The sequence below is a fragment of the Protopterus annectens genome, chromosome 8.part0 (assembly GCF_019279795.1).
Source record: "Protopterus annectens isolate FY-2018-M chromosome 8.part0, PAN1.0, whole genome shotgun sequence".
NCBI classification, from domain to species: Eukaryota; Metazoa; Chordata; order Ceratodontiformes; family Protopteridae; genus Protopterus; species Protopterus annectens.
This window is the reverse complement of record NC_056741.1, coordinates 1,930,128,935-1,930,149,776: the sequence shown is the minus strand read 5'-3', so window position 1 is coordinate 1,930,149,776 and position 20,842 is coordinate 1,930,128,935.

Genomic DNA, 20,842 nt, shown 5'->3' with positions numbered 1-20,842 from the left:
GAAAACACAAGTGGGAAAAAACTAAGGGTAATGCTGCTCAATGCCAGAAGTCTAAACCTCAAGATGCACGCCCTCAAAGCCCTCCTCAGTATGGTGAACATCGATGTCTGTGCAGTGACTGAAACCTGGTTCAAGGCTTCTGAGAGCACCCCAGCACTATCAGGTTTTACCTCATATCATGCTTTCCGGCCCCAAAACTTGGACCGAACCACAAAAGGAGGGGGAGTATCCATTTTCATCAAAGATACCCACACCTCCAGGTTAGTGGCAACGCACGAAGCATCGGAGACTATCCAGGTGCAACTAACCATAGGCAAAACTGCCTTACAGTTTGTAGCATGCTACAGACCACCCTCTCAAACTCAGAAACCCCACACAGCCTTCCTGAAGACACTGGAGAGTATGAATGTCTCTCCAAATACCATCATTTTGGGGGACTTCAACTACCCAAACATAGACTGGGAACATTACTCAAGCCCCAACACCCTAGCCCAAAGGTTCCTAGAATTCATAAACTCAAATGCAATGGAACAACTAGTCACCATTCCCACAAGAGGAGATAATATACTAGACCTGATCATCACAAACATGGGGACAAAATGCTCCACACCGGAAGTATATCCCTCTTTGGTAAGATCAGACCATAAATTAATCTCACTGGAAATCCACATCCCGCCCCCACACCCTGCACAAAAGACCACAGTGAAGAACTTCTCAAAAGCCAACTTCACACTTCTTAAGACTGAAGTGGTATCCTTCAAGGCCCCTGGGCCAGTGGAAACCACAACCCACACTGCTGAATCTTTTGCAAATGCCTTCTATGGGCACCTTCAAGAATGCATGGATCATGCAATCCCAAATAAAACCAAGACCCATTCCCCAAAGGCAGGCACCGGTCTGGTGGACCCCAGCCATAAACAAACTTTACAACAGGAGGAGGAAGCTACTACATGACAGAGCAAAATCCCTAAAAGGGAAGGCATCTCTGATCAGTACTAGCAAAAAAACTACGATCACTCATAAAATCATCCAAGGCCAACTTTGAGAGAAAAATCACAAAAGACACAAAAGACAATCACAAGGCCTTCTTTACCTATGTTAGAAACCTGGGTGGAAACTCCCAGATATGCTCAGAGTTAGTCCAAAATGACACAAAATACACTGAACCCACTGACATTGCCAACATTCTGGCAGACAGGTTCGGTGCAAATTTCTCCTCCCCTCCCCAAAAGGAGAAATAACTATCCCAGCAGAGTGTAGCCTCCTAACATCTCAGATGCCCAGGTGAGAGCCGCCTCTCTAAAGCTAAAAACACAGCATCAATGGGACCGGATGGTGTCCCGGCTGTGTGCTACATGAACTCCAAGAAGAACTAAACCCACACATAAGGCTGCTGTTTAATCTTAGCCTTACTACAGGATACGTACCCAAAGAGTGGCATACGGCAACAGTGGTCCCACTTCACAAAGGCGGTGCTTCTACGGACCCTGGAAATTACCGCCCCATAAGCTTGACGAGCCTGGTCTGCAAAGCTATGGAGAGGATCATAATGGAACTCATAAACAAAGACATTGGGGACCTACAGACATTGGATCCTACCCAATTTGGCTTTGTCAAGGGCAGATCCTGCCTTTTGAACTTGGTCGACTTTTGAAACAGTCACTAAGGCCATTGATGAGGGTAAGGCAGTTCACACAGCCTACCTTGACCTTGCAAAAGCCTTTGACACAATACCCCACTCGGGCATCATAGACAAACTCACCAGCTTAAATGTAAACCCATATGTCACAAGATGGGTTGCAAACTGGCTCAAGGACAGAACCCACAGGGTCAGAGTTGCTGGAGCTATGTCAGACTCTAAGCCAGTCACAAGCGGTGTCCCACAGGGCTCAGTCCTGGGACCCCTCTTGTTTGGCATTTATTTTTCCGAGGTACAGGCAAACATAGGAGGATTGTGGCTGACAAAGTTCGCAGATGACTGCAAACTGGGCGCCATAATTGATACTCCAGTGGACACAAACATCCTTCAGAGAGGCCTCATAGAAACGGATAATTGGTGCCAGAGCCATGGCCTTAAGCTGAACACCAAAAAATGTATAGTCATACCCTTTGGGAAAAACAAGGTGCCCACAAATTACCACATAGGTGGTAATCCATTAAAATCTGGAAGAGGTAATCAGGGACCTAGGGACCCAGGTTGACAGTAACCTCTCATTTGACACTCACATTGCCAAAGTGGTTAGGAAGACCTTCTATATTGCCCACCTTATCATGAAGGGTTTCACATCTAGATCAAGAGAGGTCATTGTGCCCTGTACTCTTCTCTTATCAGGCCAATGATTGAGTACAATGCCCCATTTGGGATGTATCTCACCCGACACCTGCAGCAGTTGGAAAGACCCCAAAAGTTCCTCACCAAGAGGATAAAGGGTCTTAAACATATGTCATATGCTGCCTGACTGAAAAAACTCCAGCTCTATTCAGTTGCATACCGCCTACTCAGAGGTGATCTGTGCCTGACGTACAAGGCCATGTCCAATCCGGAATTAATGGACATGCTCCACCTCAGAAAATCCAAATCCATCAGAGCCATGAGAACAAGAGACTTAAACCTCAACACAGAAATAAATAGGACGTGCTGGAGGGACAGATTCATAACCCAGAGGCTCCCTACACTCTGGAACAGAATCCCAGTCCATGTTAGGCAGAGCCCCTCACTGACTCTATTCAAGAGAAATCTCGACGAGTGGATGGGAGATCGTAGGTTTACCCCGGGAGTCATCTCTGTGTCACTACTAGACAGAGGCACAGTAAACTAAACCCTAAAAGGGCGTAGTATTCTCATCCTAAGGGGTGGTGAAAGCCACACACACTCTGGCTATAAATGCCCTAGGGCAGATAGCCTAGTACGAACCTATGAACCTATGAACCTATGAGTACATGAAATTTCCAGATAACAACTTTCCATGGATAACATGTTACCATTGCAGTACAATGACACCATATGAAGTCATGTGCTGCCCATTTTATTCCCTAACACAACTACCTGTATGATGTCTCTTTAGTGCTGACTTTATTTGAATGCTTAAGCTTAAGCACTTTACATAAGGTATCAGAATTATCACAAGCAGAATAGTGAAAGTAAAATAAAATATAATGAAGTTATGAAACATTATTCACTGTGGTAACATCAAGTAAAGTCATGCTGCTATAATATATAAAACAATGAAATTAAATACAGACTATAAAACAGTGTAATTGAGTTTCTATAAAAAATATCAGTTCCAAAGTTATCTTTGAAAGATAAGTAGTCAAAGAGGTCAAAACAGAAAGTGCAGTTTGTAAATGATAAAATTACACAAGTTCTTCTAAATTCATTTCTGAACTCTTCTGTCTTCTCTTTCTCTGGTACAAAGATTTGAAAAGTCCTAAAGGTTCCTAGAACACAAATGATGGAAAATAGCCAAACAAATTAACAGTGTTCCAGCTTTACTTAGACCACATAAAGTTCAAGTAGCAAGCATTGTATGCAGTATGATTGCACTCTTAAAGCAGCATGGCAGCTAAAGCTACAAAGGTGACCAGACAATCAGCACTCAAAGCATTTGCAAGTGCCAACAGCCCTAACATCCAAAACTAAGAAGCAGTAATGACAATGTGTCAGTCTCAAAAATGATGCACAAGAGACCACATTGATAACTGGCCAGAAAGATAGTCATGCTAGGCTGACTAAGCAGACTCTTGGTTTCAGGTAATTATAAGAACCAGTTACTTGAGCAGAAGAACAGAATGCTTACTGCCAGATTATTATTAATTGCTCTGGAGACAAGTTCAGAGACTATGAAGGTATTATCTAGGTGAAGATAAGTAAATCACAAAATAAAAGTTAATGAAAATAGACATGAAAATAGCCGCAAAAATAGGTGGATCCAACATTAAGCAGGACAATAATCAAAGATGCAATATTTGCATAAGTTGAAAAATAACAAGTAAATACAGCAGCACTATCCTAGGCAAAACCAAAAAATATAATCCACAACCAGGGAATAAACGTGCCGTATACCACAAAAGCAAAGAAATAATGAAACATAAAATCCTGGTGTCGGAACAACCAAGGCTGAAGCCAATGGAGGTAGTATAATGTTCAAAACCACAGATGTCCACCAAATAAACAATCCATACAGCTCTCAATAAAATCTTTAATTTACCACATTAGACATAGGTAAGCGCTTTCACCCAAAAAGGGCTTCCTCAGACCATACAACTTCAGAATATAATGAAGCATTTTATAGAAGGAAAGGCGCCAACCTATCACAATTAGTCAATTAAAAACAATTACATTGTTAAAGAAATACACTCAAAGCATATCAAATATATGCTTACAAGATATATGCTTACAAAATATAAGTGCAAATTCATTCAACACATGTATAGAAGTAAGTAAACATGAATATGCATGTAGGATCGTGTTTAAAATGTGTTTAAAATATGTAGCTACATATTAAAACAATAAAATAAGCTGATGATATCTACTACATCACCAAAAGTAAATTGTACACATAAACAATAAATCATTTAAGTGTCCTCTTCTTTAAAAAGGGTCTCAGCGACACCTTATCGTTCAGACTAGGATATTTGTCACTCCTAAACCTAATAATCCACTTGGCCTCCTGTGCCTCTGTCCTGCTTCTGGTATCTCCACCTCTGGAACTAACAGGAAAACTCTACTCCTGGTCTGAATGATAAGGTGTCGCTGAGACCCTTTTTAAAGAAGAGGAGACTTAAATGATTTATTGTTTATGTGTACAATTTACTTTTGGTAATGTAGTAGATATCATCAGCTTATTTTATTGTTTTAATATGTGGCTACATATTTTAAACACATTTTAAACATGATCCTACATGCATATTCATGTTTACTTACTTCTATACATGTGCTGAATTAATTTGCACTTATATTTTGTAAACATATATCTTGTAAGCATATATTTGATATGCTATGAGTGTATTTCTTTAACAATGTAATTGTTTTTAATTGACTATCCTAGGCAGCCACCTGCCAATATAATGGACTTTTATCTCAGACATTGTCACTGTGAATGATGCTGGTGTGATGACGTGTATGACTTACTAGCTTGTTGTATGATATGACTGCTGTACATTAGTAGGGTGTAGCTGAAGGTGTCATGCCATTCAGGCCCCGACGGTGAAGGCTGGTATTTAAGTGCAGCTTCTTCCACTATCACTACATATATGGGCTTGTCGGTGAAAATACTTTATACTACAGGGGTAATAAAACAACATTGTGATACTATTGAATGTAGGCACTGACTCTTCTAGAAAGGGAGCATTTCTGTGTAGCATGCATGTGCTCACACACACGCACGCACACATGCACGCACGCACACACGCAAACACAGACATGCGCATGCACATTCACATACACTTAGGCAAAGATAATATGAAGAATGATGCTAGAGAAGGGTTCCTCATTTACCAGGCATAACATTTAAGCTTTCTGCATTTCTATGCAGATATGAGAAAAATACCTTAAACTGAAGATGGCTAACCATTTTATGTATTTATTTACTGACACTTGATTACTGGGTAAATTCAACTGGGCAGGAGCTCATTTTCAGCAGAGGCCTAGGGAGAAAAAAAGTATTACAAAACATTTTAAAAACACTAATTTTACAGTCTGTAAAAATAATACAAAAAGCAAATATAGTTTAAATAATTATGCCAAATTAGACATAATATGATAACATTGGATAAGAAGAGATACAAGTTATATGACAATGATTTAATAGGTAGAGAAATTTTAGCCAGTTTGTAGAAACATTACAGGTACATTAGTACAATACAAACAGGAATTGCAATACACAGTGAGAAAAAAAGCAGGCTTGTGGTATATTTAGAGAGAAAGCCAGGGAGAGTAACTGATATAAGTAAGGAAGTGAGTGAAGAAGGGAGAGTAAGGAGATGTAAGGTATGAATAGGTATTGGTTCACATTTAGGGACATAGTTATCCTAGTGTTGAGTATGAACAGATCCAGCTTTTGGCCAGGAAGTTTTTTCAGAATAGTCTTGAAGGATGGGAGGAAGGATATTGACCTGATGGATAGAGATAAGAAGTTCCAAACCTTAGCAAAATGGTATGAGTACAGACAATGCTCAGTAGATTTGATAGGTTTGTGGACAGACAGCAATTTTTGGTCATTGGATCACAATGACCAACTAGGAACATAATTGTATAAAATGTTATTTATTGCTGGACATGCAGATGGATTCTGGATAATTTCATAGGTGATAAGAAAGCTGTGTATGTTAGTTGATGAGGTAGTTCTAACCAGTTTATGCTTTTTAGTGCTATACAGTGGTGGGTTCTGAAAGGCTTATTTGCTGCAAATTTACCAACTTTATTATAACATTGTTCAAGGTTTGATTTTTGTGATGCCTAAAGAAGATTACCTCCCACTCACCACCAGTGTATCACAAGGCTGTATCCCTGGTGCCGTCCTCTTTAACATTTTCACTAATACCCTCTATACATCCACACAACAGGCCACCCTAATACAAAATGCAAATGATTCCACTCTCATCTGCATATCTGACAACATGGTACACCTCCAAAAATTACTCAGGAAGCTTTTTTTTGCAATCTGATTTTTATTAGCATTTTTAAAGACACAAATACAGAATCACTCACAAATCACACAATGCAAATAGGTTCAAAGACAAATAAATTAATATGCTTCATACAACCTGCTTAGGCACACATACAATTACACCTATATAACAAAAAAAAGACATAATAGCCTTCATTAAGCATGTGATTAGGAAAGTAACATACAGAAAAACATCAAAATTTAATGACAAATAATTATTATACAGGTGTATGGCGGTGTATCAGTACACCTAGAGCCTATTTGATTTAACTATGTACAATATATACACACGACTGTCACTGAATGGAGTGTTAGTATAAGGAAGCTAGATTTTAGTACTTGCACAAGGGAAGAAAATGATAACATAGGGGGTTAAAGTGTTTGTGATCATTCAAGAGTTTGTAGGAGGTAGAGATTAAAGAGCAAAAGTATTTGTCACAGAATTAACAACCCAAGTGGACTAGGAGATTTAGAGATAGGGTGGGTAAGATAAAGCCCGATGGAGAAAAGGGGAGAATGGAAATCCACCTAAGGGTGGTGTTGATTAAGAGCATCTAGAAAGTTATTCCAATATTTTTGAAAATAACTTATTTTCTTTTTGCTTGTTGTCTTAAGTTTATTTGCCAAAACATATTTAACAACCATCGACTGGAAGTCATTCCAAGACATTTTGGAACTGTCTAGCCAGTTTGAAGTAATGTGAGTTTTGAGAAGCGAACATAGTGTCACGATAATATGTTTAGTTTCAAATTTAAATGAGCCTGGATAGATAATTAATAGAGCCATCTCCCAGGATAGGGTTGACTTCATATATCCCATTTTCTCCAGTCGTGCTCTTAGGGAACATCAAAGTTTGTACACGTTTTAACAGGACCAGAAGATATGAAGTATGTCTGCCACTGAATTAGGGCATGTTGGGCATAAAGGTGAGGTGTTTGGGTTAATTTTGTTTAGGAATGACGGTGTGTGATAGGCGTTGTTGTTAATCTTGAGCTGAGTATAGATTCGTTTTTTTGAAGGGGGTTAGTTTTATTGTTGCATCAATTGCATCGAGTTTTTGGCTAAGTGTAATTTCCCTGTTTTTTCCTTCCCAGTACTTAGAGAATAATATATCATCTTGGTGTTTTATTTTTGTTACTAGTCTATAGACATCGGAAAGCATTTTAGTCCTAGATAGTAGTTGGGTTATTAGTGTCTGGTAAAGTTGGTATTCCAGGGGGGGGGGGAAATTACATCGAGTCTGTGACCAAAGATATTAGGTAAATAATTTGTTTAATGATTATATAGAATTTTTTATTGACTGCCAAAGAGGAAATGATGTCATAAAATGGTAAGTCTTTGATTGTATAGAAATTCCAGACTGTACAGTTCCTAATGAGAGGGTAACTATTGAGATTTATCATACTGTTACCCAATTTAAAATTTGGATTAAGGTGGATTGGTTGGGCCAACGTTAGAGAGTGTCGCAAACCAAGGGATGATATAAATTTTTGGAACCCACTGATATTTTTTATTAATATAGGATGAATTTTATATTCTTTGAGAATTTTAGTGCCAAGAAAGATAATTGCACTAGGATTAAGGTTGGACACCTTTATATGAGCATTGTAAATTTTTTATCCATAAGGGGTTCCAGTCTTTGTTTGATTGTTGGAAGTTAGCAATGTGTACAATGCGACTGACATTGATTATGTAATAATATGTTAGAAAGTCCGGTACGGCCAGACCTCCTCTATCTTTGGGAAGTGTAAGTTTGATGTAACTGATTCTAACATTTTCTAGGGTGCCAAATAAACTTCCCCAGTGAAGCATTTATCTTCGAGAAAAAGGTGTTTGGAATGTTTTGGTTAAGGGCAAAAAAGTGAAAAAGAAGTTTGGGAAGGATATTCATTTTTATGATAGCTCCTTTTGAGAGGAGGGAAAGATTTAAATGTTTCCATCATGTGAGATCTTCAACGATTTTAGACCATGTTTTGTACAAATTACTTTTGATTAGCTCTTGTTGGGGGTGGGCAAAAGTTATACCCAAATATTTTAGAGAAAAATTGACTTTGATTGATGTTTCTGGAATAAAGAATTCTTTGTGACCAATGGGGTTTAGTGGGAAGATTATTGATTTGTTAGGATTAATGGCGTAATTTGAGATTTGTGAACATTTGTCTATTGAACTTAGGATTTTCTCAAGTTCCGTTGAGGGGAGTACTAAATATATGTTTAAATCGTCTGCAAAGGTGGTATATTTCACTTGCAATTTATACAAGTAAATTGAATGGTGGAATGTTTCCTGACTTAGTTTTAACAATAATACTTCAAGATAGAGATTAAATAGGCAGGGTGAGAGAGGACAACCCTGTCTTGTACCATTTATAATCTGAATTTGTTTAGAGTTTTTTTGTTTATAATGAGGGTAGTGGAGGCCTTAATGTAAAGGGTTGCAGTCATTTTGATAAATTCATCAGGGAGTGAGAAGTATTTCAGGGTTTTAAAGAGAAATTTTAAATTTACCCGATCAAAAGCTTTTTGGGCATATTTGGGGGATTTGTCGAATTTTGTTATATAGGTTATAGCTTCAATGGTTAGAGTATTGTCCCAAACATGTCTATTGTTCATGAAGCCCAATTGGTCGTGTGATAAAATATATGGTAATATGCTTTTTAATCTATTTGCTAAGATAGATGATAGAATCTTTAAGTCAATGTTAATTAAGGCAATTGGATGGTAGTCATTTGTGCTGAGATTATTGTCATTTGATTTTGGTATAAAAATGGTCTTGGAGTTTTTGAGATAAAGATCGGATATACAAACTGAATAATGTGATTATAAACTTTAAGTAGTATGGAAGCAAGTATTTGCTTAAAGGACTTGTGGAATCCGGGGACATAATCATCTGGTCCTGGAGCTTTGCCTAGCTTTATCTTGTTTATGGCCAAGGAGATTTCAAACCTGGTTATAGGTGCCTTAAGTAATTTAATGTGAGTATCGCTTACTGTTGGAAATTGTAATTAATTTAGGAAAGAGTCCTGTAGGCCTTTTGATTCAAGTGTTTGGGGTCCATAAATTTCTTTGTATACTTCCTGAAAGGCCTGGATGATTTCCTTATCTGTGAAGTAGGAGCTACCCTTATGAATAATATGTTTAATTGTAGTAGGTGGGGGTCTGATGTTTATAATCCTAGCCAGGATCTTTGAAGGAGTTTGCGCCCATTCAGCATACTTATGGATAAGCCTGGATTCCATAAGCGAGTAGTGACTTAGATGTAGTTCATGAAGTTGTTTTTGAATGGGGGATATTTGTTTCTCAATGTCAGGAGAGAATTTGGTTTGAAGTTCTGATTCTAGTTTTTTAAGTTCTGTTTCAAGCACCATAGTGTGGGATTTAGATTGTTTTTTCATTAGAGAGGATTTTTGGATAAGGGTACCTCTTAATGTAGCTTTAGCAGCCGCCTATTGGACATCTATGGGTATATCAGAGGTTTCAAAGGAGGTATTTGTCTGTGACAGGAACTCTTGAATTTCTTTATGGATAGCCGTATTGTTCAGGAGGTTTGGATTAAGGGACCAGTTCGTGGGGATGCAATTTTCATGGTTAAGTTTAGAGATATTAAGGTGAAGGTTAATTTTGGCATGGTCAGAGATAGTTCTGGGGTCACTGCTATATATTATTTTGTAGGAAGCAAAGGTTGTTGATATTAAGAAGTAGTCTACCCTGGACCAGGATTTATGGTAAGCTGAGAAGAATGTGTAGTTACTAATGTTGGGGTAATTTCTGAAAAGCTCAAAAGGATCAAACAAGTTGAAATCTTCCATCATATCGCTTATAATGTTGGTAGTATTTTTGGGCTGTTTATTGGATTTGCAGGTTCTGTCTAAATCTGGTCTGATTGTAATATTCCAGTCCCCTCCAATAATCAGTAGATGATTGTTGAAATTTTCAATGAGCGAATAGATTTCGTATAGGAATGAAGAATGGTGCATACAGGAACCATAGACATTTAATATAAGTATTTCCTTTTTGTAGGACGGGATACAACATGTTAGGTAACACCATCTTCCATTTGGATCTGAACCGGAGGTTATAACTGATCCACTGAAAGACTTTTTAACTATTATTGCAACCCCTTTGGATATCGTGCTGTCCCCCACTGCAGTAATTTGTTTTATCCATTTCTTTCTAAGATCATTAGCCCATTGAGCCATTGTCATGTGCGTTTCCTGGATAAGAGTCATTTCAAAGGTAGATTTTTGTATTAAATGTAAAACTAGGTTCTTTTTTCTATTATTTTGTAACCCTTTTATATTCCATGAGTCTATCAATAACATTTTGCCCAGAAATTAGTAGGATGAAAGAGTCAGGTTATTATTAGAGTTAGAAAAATTTACAAGCAAATGGGTTGTTAGCTTAAGTTGGGATAGGCAACTGAAATGAAAGCAGAAAAGATTGTTTCCCTTAATAGAGGTAAATTTGGAATAAAGATAAGGTACAATGACAGCCGTCTCTCTCAGATCACTACCCGTGCTTAACCGCATTCTACAAATATCTGAAAGAGAAAAGGAGAAACTATTTACAAAGTTAACTACATTACAAAAAATTCTCAACATCCCAAAATCCTACTTACTACACATACACATGCTTTTTGCTCTAAAAACAAATAGCGGTAAAAAGACTTTTTGGCTTATAGTACACATTAGCACATGTAGTTGGTTCTGATAAAAAGGAATTTTCTTGACATAAGACTAGTATTTGACTGTGCCTAACCCCTTAGTACCAAGCAACAAAGTCACCTTAAAGTAGCTAACCTGAAGTACAGCCGAGACTCAAAAATGACTTTAATAGGGTTTAAACAATGTATTTAGGAAGTGTAATTGCCTCTGGCTGTCAAGACATAAAGGGTTTCCTTTTCCATTATGATTAACAGGTGGAGCTTTGGGCCAGTGCTTTTTGTGGTCTTTGAAAAGGCCAAACTCCTAGTGGGGCCTTGTGCATGGATATGAAACAGTAATTATACAACCTAATTATCGATTTTATCAATAAAATGTGGTAAATTTAGTAACTGAGGGTGTTATGCCTTTTCATGCCTGAATGAGGGATAATTATTTATTATTTAGATTGTTCAAAAGGTCATTTAGAAATATATAATAGCATTTATATATCACAAGTGCCAGGACTAATTTACCCAAAAGTTACCAATATGGGAGTAGTACCTGTACAAAGAAAAGAAAAAGCCACAGTTAACCTAACTCTCCCTTTTCTTACCATCCATATCTCTTCATTTAATGTTATGACTAAGGTTAAGTAAGTACCGCATTCAAAGCATATTACAGCAGCAATGCTTCACAATAGCGTATTTGCCAGTTTAATACTTGTGCCTCATTACTAACAGAAACATGTTGGACGGGACAAGACCAAAAAGAAGTTGGTTTGCCAATAAGTAAAAGAAAAAAAAAAGAGAAAAAAAATTCCACTGCTTACTAAACACAATTTTTATGAGAAAGATCACAATAAAAGGATCCAATTTCTGATTCCACTATAACCGTGTCTCTCTCCCATCGAACCAGTATTCAGAGTGAAGGTATAGCTCATTTTTAGTGAAATACTACAATCTTAGACTAAACACTAAGCAATACAAGTTTGCACTGAATGAATTGCTGCAAATTAACCGTGAACATGCGCAGCATTGTGCACCCGAGGGAGACCAAAACTGAACCATATAACTGAGAATCAGACACCAGTAGGAAAAAGACACAACCGCTGTAGAAAAACAAGTTAATGTCCATAACATATATCAAAAGGTACAGCATCCAGGTCCTTGGGAAAGTTTATACCACTGTACTTGAAGATCTTCAGGCCGATCAATGAATGTAATGCTGTATACAGTGTTGATCTGACCAAACACTGGTCAGGGCAAGAGCCTACACAATGTTTTAAGGATCTACTTTTTTGATATACAAAATACTTAGAGACAACCTCTGCTTTATTAACAGAACTTCAGCAGACTCTATCCTGCCAGTCCTAAAGTATATTAGCAAGTCCAACTGATAGCATGAACACTCACCCAGGTGGTTTCTATCTCTGTTACAATATAAATAGGGCATGTTGAAGAGTTAGGTAGGTATCATAGAGCATACTACTTTTGTGGATCATGTATCCTATTCTATTGAAAAGCATTTTGGGTGATTGGATGGGAAACTGTACATTCACCTGTGGTAAAGCGCCCATGACCCTCCTATTTATGGGCATCAAGTAAGACTCTGAACATATCCTTGTTCTGCTAGCCTTTGAATTATTTATGTGCAAAATATATGGGCTGACAATTGCCACTAAAATGCAAGTAGTAACCTCAGTGAGAATAAGGTAGATGAATATGACTACTATAGTAATTCTATGCTTGTTATAAAAAAACAGCACCCTTAGCAGTCCACAATGCCATGGCTCTTTCATATTAATAACTTTTTAAATGATAGTAGCCCAACTATAATCTTAGACATTACCTCATGTCTTACAAACAGGAAACAACAACTGGGACTTTTATCCTAGAATGGTAAAACACACATCCACCATTAAACTATACAAAGCAAGGATACTAACGCATTTATAAACGATTGATACATATAAGAGGATGAAACAAAGACTGAAGTGTTCATCCACTGACTCTATGTGTCCCAAATAGCCTTTTAATAGGAAGAACAATTAAGGTTTAGTGGAATATGTGTTTGCAAAAAAGTAGTGGTTAAATGTTACACAAGTAAGTGTTAGCTAAGAGAAGACATGTAAAATCTTGCTGTATACTGGTATTTATATATATCATTTTGTCTATTGTTAATGATAGAGGTTTTACTTTAATCATATTTGATGCAGCAACTGATTAATTTACCTTGCATGACTTGTATGCAAGGATTTAGTTCCTTCTAGTGTCAGTGTTTAACTTGGGAAGCTAAACTCTGGAATCAGGAAGCTTTAATAGCCACTGAAACATGGCTTCATAACTCACAACTCATGCTTAACCCCAAAAAGACCAAATTACTGCTTTTTACCCCATATCCCTCTCTCATGAAAAAACAAAATGTAAAGTCCTCTTTCTTTATAATAAATCCATTGAAGTCACTTCTCATAGCAAATTATTAGGGGTGATAGTGGATGATAAGCTTACATCTGACCTGCATATACAAAATGGTGTAAGAGAAGCTCATCCAAATCTAGAGATGCTTTACAGAGCCAGACCTTTCTCACCAATGCAACTAAAACTACACTTGCCACTACTTATCTCATCCCCACTATTCCTTATGGTGCTTCCATCCTTACTGACCTCCAGGCTTCACAAAAATTAAAACTTTACAATGCTATAACAAAGTTGCTAAACTTACAGCAAATACTCCTTTCAGAAACCACCACTGTATAACATAAAAAAGGCTAAACTGGTTAGAACTACCTCATCAGCTAACAGATACATATATTCTTACAACCTATAAAATTATCCGGCATCTGTCTGCCTGTCCAGCACTAAAAATCATTCTACACAACTATGTTCCCAGTAGGTCTTTGCATTCCAGTGACCAAAAACTCCTTTCTGTCTACAAACCTATCAAATCTGCTGGCCATTGTCTGTACTCATACAAGGTTGCTAAGGCCTGGAACTCCTTACCTGTATCCATCAGGTCAATACCCTCCCTCCCATATTTCAAAACCACTCTGAAAGACTTCCTAGCTAAAATCTGGCTCTGGTCTTGCTCAAAACCAGGATAAACTAGTTCCTTAATGTGAACTATTTCACTAACTTCCTTACTTCTATCAAGAACTCTTCTCTGACTTCCTCTCTAAATATACCATAAGCCTGTTTTTCCTACCCTTCATATTGCAGTTCTTGTTTGTATTAGACTAACTTACCTTTAATTTATTTTCAAAATGTCTAAAATTGCTATACATATTAAATGATTGTTATATAACTTGCATCGATTCTTAACCAATGTTTTTATGTTATCACTAATTTCTTATAATTATTTAAACTGCAGAAGTTTTTGTTTTATTTTTGAAGAGTGTACAATTTCTTCAAATCGTTTGTAGTAATATGGAGCTTTTCTCCCTGGTCCTTCACTGAAAATGGGCTTCTTCCCAGTCAGTCTTTTTTGGTAATCAAATTTTAATAAATAAATAAACAAGTAATAGCAAGTGTAGCTTTAGTTGGGTCAGTGATAAAGTTTATGGCTCTGCTCTATAGAGCATCCCTTGTTTTTGATGAGTTTTTCATATGCAATATTGTATATGCTGGTCAGATTTAAGATTATCATCCACTATCATCCCTAATAATTTGCTATAAGAAGCAAGTTCAATGGTTGTATTATCCAGAGAGAAAGGACTTTATCTATTTATTTTTTTCATGGGAGTGGGATTTGGAGAAAAAAGTAGTAGCTTGTTTTTTAGGGTCAAGAATGAGTTGTGCATTACAAAGCCATGTTTCAGCTGCTGTTAAAGCATCCTGAATAATTTTCTGGAGGTGTGCCTCGTCAGATATGCAAATGAATGTGTAGTTATCTGCATACTGTATTAGGAAGGCTGTTGTGTGGATGTGTAGAGGGTGTGGGTGAGAAACGTAGAGGAGGGGACTAAGGATATTGCCTTGTGGTAGACCTGTGGTGACTGGGAGGTATGGCGAGAGGGTGAAGTGCCATTTTACTGACTGATACCTATTGGATAAGTAGCTTTTGTATCATAGAAGTGTAGGCTGAGAGAGACCTAACGAAGACATTTAAAGTAGAAATTTGCTGTGACAAACTGTGTCAAAGGCTTTAGACAAGTCTAGAAATAAGGGGGAGAGTAGTTTGCCATTATCTCTAGCTTTACTGACAGTATCTATATAGGTTATAAATGCAGTGTTAGTACTATGGGAGGGATGTGGTGTGGGGGATAGGAGTTCTTCCTGCAGGAAATAGTTTAGCAATTGTTTTCAAACACATTTTCTAAGCATTTTGAGGGAGGGATAAGATTGCTATAGGTTTAAAGTTAGTAATGTCTGATGAATTTCCTCTAATGTCTGTTGAATTTCCTCCTTTGTACAGATGGATAATGTGTGGCTTTTTTCAGAGACAGGGAACATGGGATTCCTGGCTTGACCAGTTTATAAGGACTTAGATGGGTAAGCATTGCTTTTGGCTGCTGTTTTAAGGTATTCGCTTAGAAGGTTGTCAGCTGAAGTAGAATAAGGTCTGAGTGTGTTTAAGAGTAGTTTTATATAGGATATGGGCAAAAAATATGATACATTTCTTTCGATAATATATTTTTATGTACTAGTTAGGATTCATTTTACACCAGGAGAACAAGGGGAAAAACATCAGTGTTAAGAACCCTAATGCCTCACCTTTCTCCAACAGCCTCACGTTCCTATATCATCATGGACATTCAGGAATCTCAAAGTAAACCATACCACTGGTCTAACAGCACATTACTTTTAAGTGCTCTAATAAATGTTGAAATGAACATGTAGCTTCTGACAATGAACATGGACAATAACGGCTTAGAAGCAGAGCTGTATTGCTGGACATAGCATTTGCATTTCCTGTATTTCTTGTAACAACCATGTACATGTAGGGTGTAAATAGGAAGGGGTAGGTTGTTTGAGAGTGGCTATTTCCATTTTCTGTATGACAATGTACATGCATGGTGTTAATTAAAATTGGGCATTGTAGTTTGAGTGGATAAACTGCTGGAGATAGGAGGGATATGATGCTAAGGTCCAAAACCCTTACATTTCATCTTTATTTTGGTAGAATGAATTCTCTCTATCCTATACCCTCTATTACACTGTCTCTCCATCCCACTCTCCAGCTCTTCCCCGCTATCACAGCATCCATTTTCTTGTGCTGAACTTTACTCACTTTTATACTGTCCTCCACTATCCACCTTATCATCTAGGCACTATAGTCCAAATTAATCTTCTTGTCAGTAAATAGTATTTATATATCATGATATTAAATTCCTATTTTGTTAGGCAGAGTTTTACTGTGCTGTTATAATGTTTTGCATGCTGAATATTGTATCAGACAGACTCCTACTATGTTAGACAGGCTGCTATGATGTTGTTTCATTGTTTTTGCATGGTGAACATTGTATCAGACAGTCACATTATGTTAGACTTTTTGTTTTTGCACACTTATTATCACATTTGTACTCTTTGTAGTTGTGAAGGCTGCCAGCCTAGCCAGATAGAACTGTGCAGATAATTCTATCATTTGTAAATATCAATGTAAAACTATAGGCTTGTTATCTTAAATATAAACAAATACTCTTACATGTGGAACTGGAAATAAATGTGACAACAGTGCACTCTACAGACCAAAGTAAAGCATATGGTGACCCTTTGATGTAGACAATGGTGCCGAGGGGTCTAGATGAAGAAATTCTTTCTATTGTTTTAACCAAGAGTTAAATTGCTAGATTTAAACATGCAAATGTATTTTTATTGCTCTGCACCTGACCAGCTGCAAGATAAGAAAAAGGAGATGTTAAAAATGTAAATGTAGTTAATCTGTAGCCTGGGAACTCCAGGAAGGGTGAAGAATGATGTAATGTTAGCAATGCTGCAGTTTCAATTTAAACATTGAGAACCAGAGATTATTGAGCATTGTTTGTCTTGATCATCCAACTCACAGCACTCTGTCTGTTGTCTTATGTAAGTTATCTTAGACTTGTGTTTTCTTTTAGGAATAGCTAGGAACTAGAAAGATTAGACTAAGTGTTTTTCTGTGATGTCAGAACTGTACTACTGATTTATTTTCAGTATTTCTGTGTGATCTCTGAACTCTTTTGACTAGCACTGTGTAGAAAGTATTGCCTTGTGGTTTTAACTATTTATTATTAAATATTTTAAAACCTTTTAACTGTGGCTGTTTTGTGTAGAGATAATTTAAGCTCTTAAGAGTACTTGCATGCCTTTGGTAAAACTGTACAAGGACACTCTAATAGCTTTAGCCCTGGGCTATACTACCAATTGGATAATAATATTGCACAGTAATAATTGAACACCTTTTTAAATGTATTTGAGTAGCTGATAAATATTAGCTGGGTGGTGGCAAGTGGTACTACCATATAGTCTGGGTAAAAGGGGCACAGCTGGAAAACCTGTGCCAGCCTTCCCCCAGGAGTTTCTGTGTGGTTGTATAAACTTATCTCAAAGTGTGTGTATGCCAGCTACTTGGGCAGGGACATGAAGCACTGGTTTGACAGAAAGGGTGCTGGAGAGTTTAGCTTGCCCAGCTGGCTGAGATCTGGACCCTATAGCTGTGCCAGTGGGGAGTCTTACTGGGGACCTGGAGAGCAAGGGAGCGACCAGTCCCGGACTGACTGTGATCTCTGTGTGCTCTTAAGGAATTGCCCTTTACTGTGTGTCCTTTCCTCATATATGAGATGCCCTCTCTGGTGTTAGTGGTGAGGATTGAGGCTGCTTGATTGCTGGGCAAGGGCACGGGCATCACAGTAGTACTAATTTGTCTACAATAACTTTATATGCACTTTTCCTCAGCTGAGTGTGAAAGCAGTCCAGTTGGATTAATGTTATACTGGTCATCAAATGGTAACTGCTTGTTGGTAGCCTTATTAAATTGATGACTGTATTCTACTGAATTACTGCTTTACTTCGGCTGTCTTTTACTGTTGTGATTGTGAGCTGCTGTTTTAAAGCAATTTACTGATTAATTATATTTTCATTCCTATCTACTGCAGTTCATTACTGCTTAACTGCATTTTACTGCATTTTGTTACTGTTTAACTGTATTTTTCATACTGTGAGTTCTGTTCTTTTGTCTGTAAGTAGTTAATCTGTTCTTCTTTGTGAGTTTTTACTGTGTTCTTAACCTTAAATCGAGTAGCGTAGTCTAGATACAGGTTTGCTGCATCCAAAGCTTCAGCTGCATGGTTTTTAACCCATTTTTAAGCATTCCAGCTACACAGTTTCCCTTAGTAGCACTTGTGGGATCACCTAGTAGAACTACTCTTAGACCTTCCACCCTTTACCCTCTTAGCTGTCTCTGGCCTTGCTCCCTCAGTTTCTGACGAAAATGGATGGACAATTTCCTATGTTTTCTCCTGCCAGTCTGGTTAATATGGGCATCCTGAGACAGTGCAGCAACTGCCTCATGTACACGGGCAACCCGCTACTACCACCACCTAGGAATACAATTTGTGAGAGATGCAATTACACTAAGCACCTAGTGCCATTGCTCTCTCCCCAACAAGCCAGTATATCTGGCACTGAGAAGGTTGTCAACATGAACACCATGCTTCAAACACCACCCACACCTACACAACACACCCCCACATATGTGGAGGTCCTCAGCAAAACATACCCAAACAAAAGAGACATCCGAGGCAAAAACACCACACCACAAACCTGTGTCTCACAGCCACTAAGGCCTAAACATAAACCCAACATATTAGTCCAAAGCAAACTTCGAAACTCCGTTGTGAGACACACAGATGTACCCCTCGTCAGGCTGGATAAGGAGAAAGTCACGGTTAGTTGTTTGTTGGGTGCAGAATCCGCCATACCACCATGCATCAAGTCTCTTAACAGGTACTGCTATGACTCTGTCATAGGCCATGTTGGAATGAATGACTTCAGACGTACCTCCCTGCACTATATGAAGAGAGATATGATCAAGCTTGCTGAATATGTGTCTCAGGCAGGTATGTTTCTAGCCTTAAGCAGCATTCTACTGTCATCCAGAATGATGCCTCAATACAAACAGGAAATGATTGACTTTAACAATTGGCTTAGTTTCTGATGTCATTCCAAAGGGATCCAGTACTTGACAGCCTGGGATGACATGACTGACAAACTACGATGCCTTGCCAGAGATGGCCTGCATCTGTCTCCCTTGGGCTTTAGGCTCCAGGCAAAGGCTCTTGCCTCCCCCATAGTGTCTTTTTTAGGCAATGCCATGAGGTCAAAACTACCAACATGAAAATTTCATCAAAACGTTAATTAAAGGTCATGTTGCTAAATGCTAGGAGTCTAAACATGAAACTTCATGCATTGCAAGCATTCTTAAACCTGAAAGATGCTGACATTTGTGTCGTCAAAGAAACCTGGTTCAAAGCTGTGGAGAGAACTCCAGCCATACCAGGTTACTCATCCTATCATACACTCAGACCACAAACTGTGGGCAGCAAAGCAAAAGGAAGTGGAGTTGCAATATATATAAAAGACATAACACACCTCCAGCCTGGTCAAACAGTATGATGCACAGGAAACATTCCTAGTGCAGTTAACAATTGACAAGACCCCTATTAAATTCATAGCTAGCTATGGGCCTCCAACTTTGACTCAAGATGCCCACTCCACTTATCTGGACCTCTTCAAAGCTATCAAAATTCAACCCTTTACCCTGATCCTGGACAACTTTAACTATCTAGCCATAGACTGGAAGAAATATTCATGCCAAAACAGAAATGCCCAGAGATTCCCTGATTTTGTCAATGAAAATGCCTTGGACCAGTTGGTCAACACTCCAACAACAGGTGAAAATATCTTGGACTTGGTTATTAACCAACATGAGTACCCACTGCAGCATCCCTACAGTGCCATCATCCCTGGTAAGATCTGACAAAAAAGCAGTCACTTTCGAAGTCACCATCTCCCCAACCCCCCCCCCCCCCCAGCTAGGGTCAAACAAAAAAACTTCTCCAAAGCTGATTACAACCTCCTGAGGGAAGGTATAAACAGCTTCACAGCCCCCTCCCCCTCCATAGGAACTGGCAGATATGTCTAAGCCTACACCAAAGCACTATATGTGCATTTATATAGCTGCATGGAATCAGGAATACCTAACAGGACACAATCATCCTCCTCAAAGAAGAGTAAACCTGTCTGGTGGACATCTGCAATGAATAAACTCTGTAATAAAAGGGAAAAAAAAGTGCTGTCCAGGACCAAGAAGGAGCAGGTGCCTAATTGGAAGCAATCTCTCCTTAGCCTCAACAAGCAAATAAGAGCACTAGTGAAATCCTCCAAAACAAACTTTGAGTCCAAACTGGCCACACCACATCTACTAAAGACAATCATAAGGCCTTCTTCGCATATGTCCACAATCTCAGGGGAAGCATCCAGATCTGCTCAGAACTGGTGGTCAAGGATACCACATACACAAACACTGTAGATATAGCCAACCTGCTGGCAGGCAGGTTCA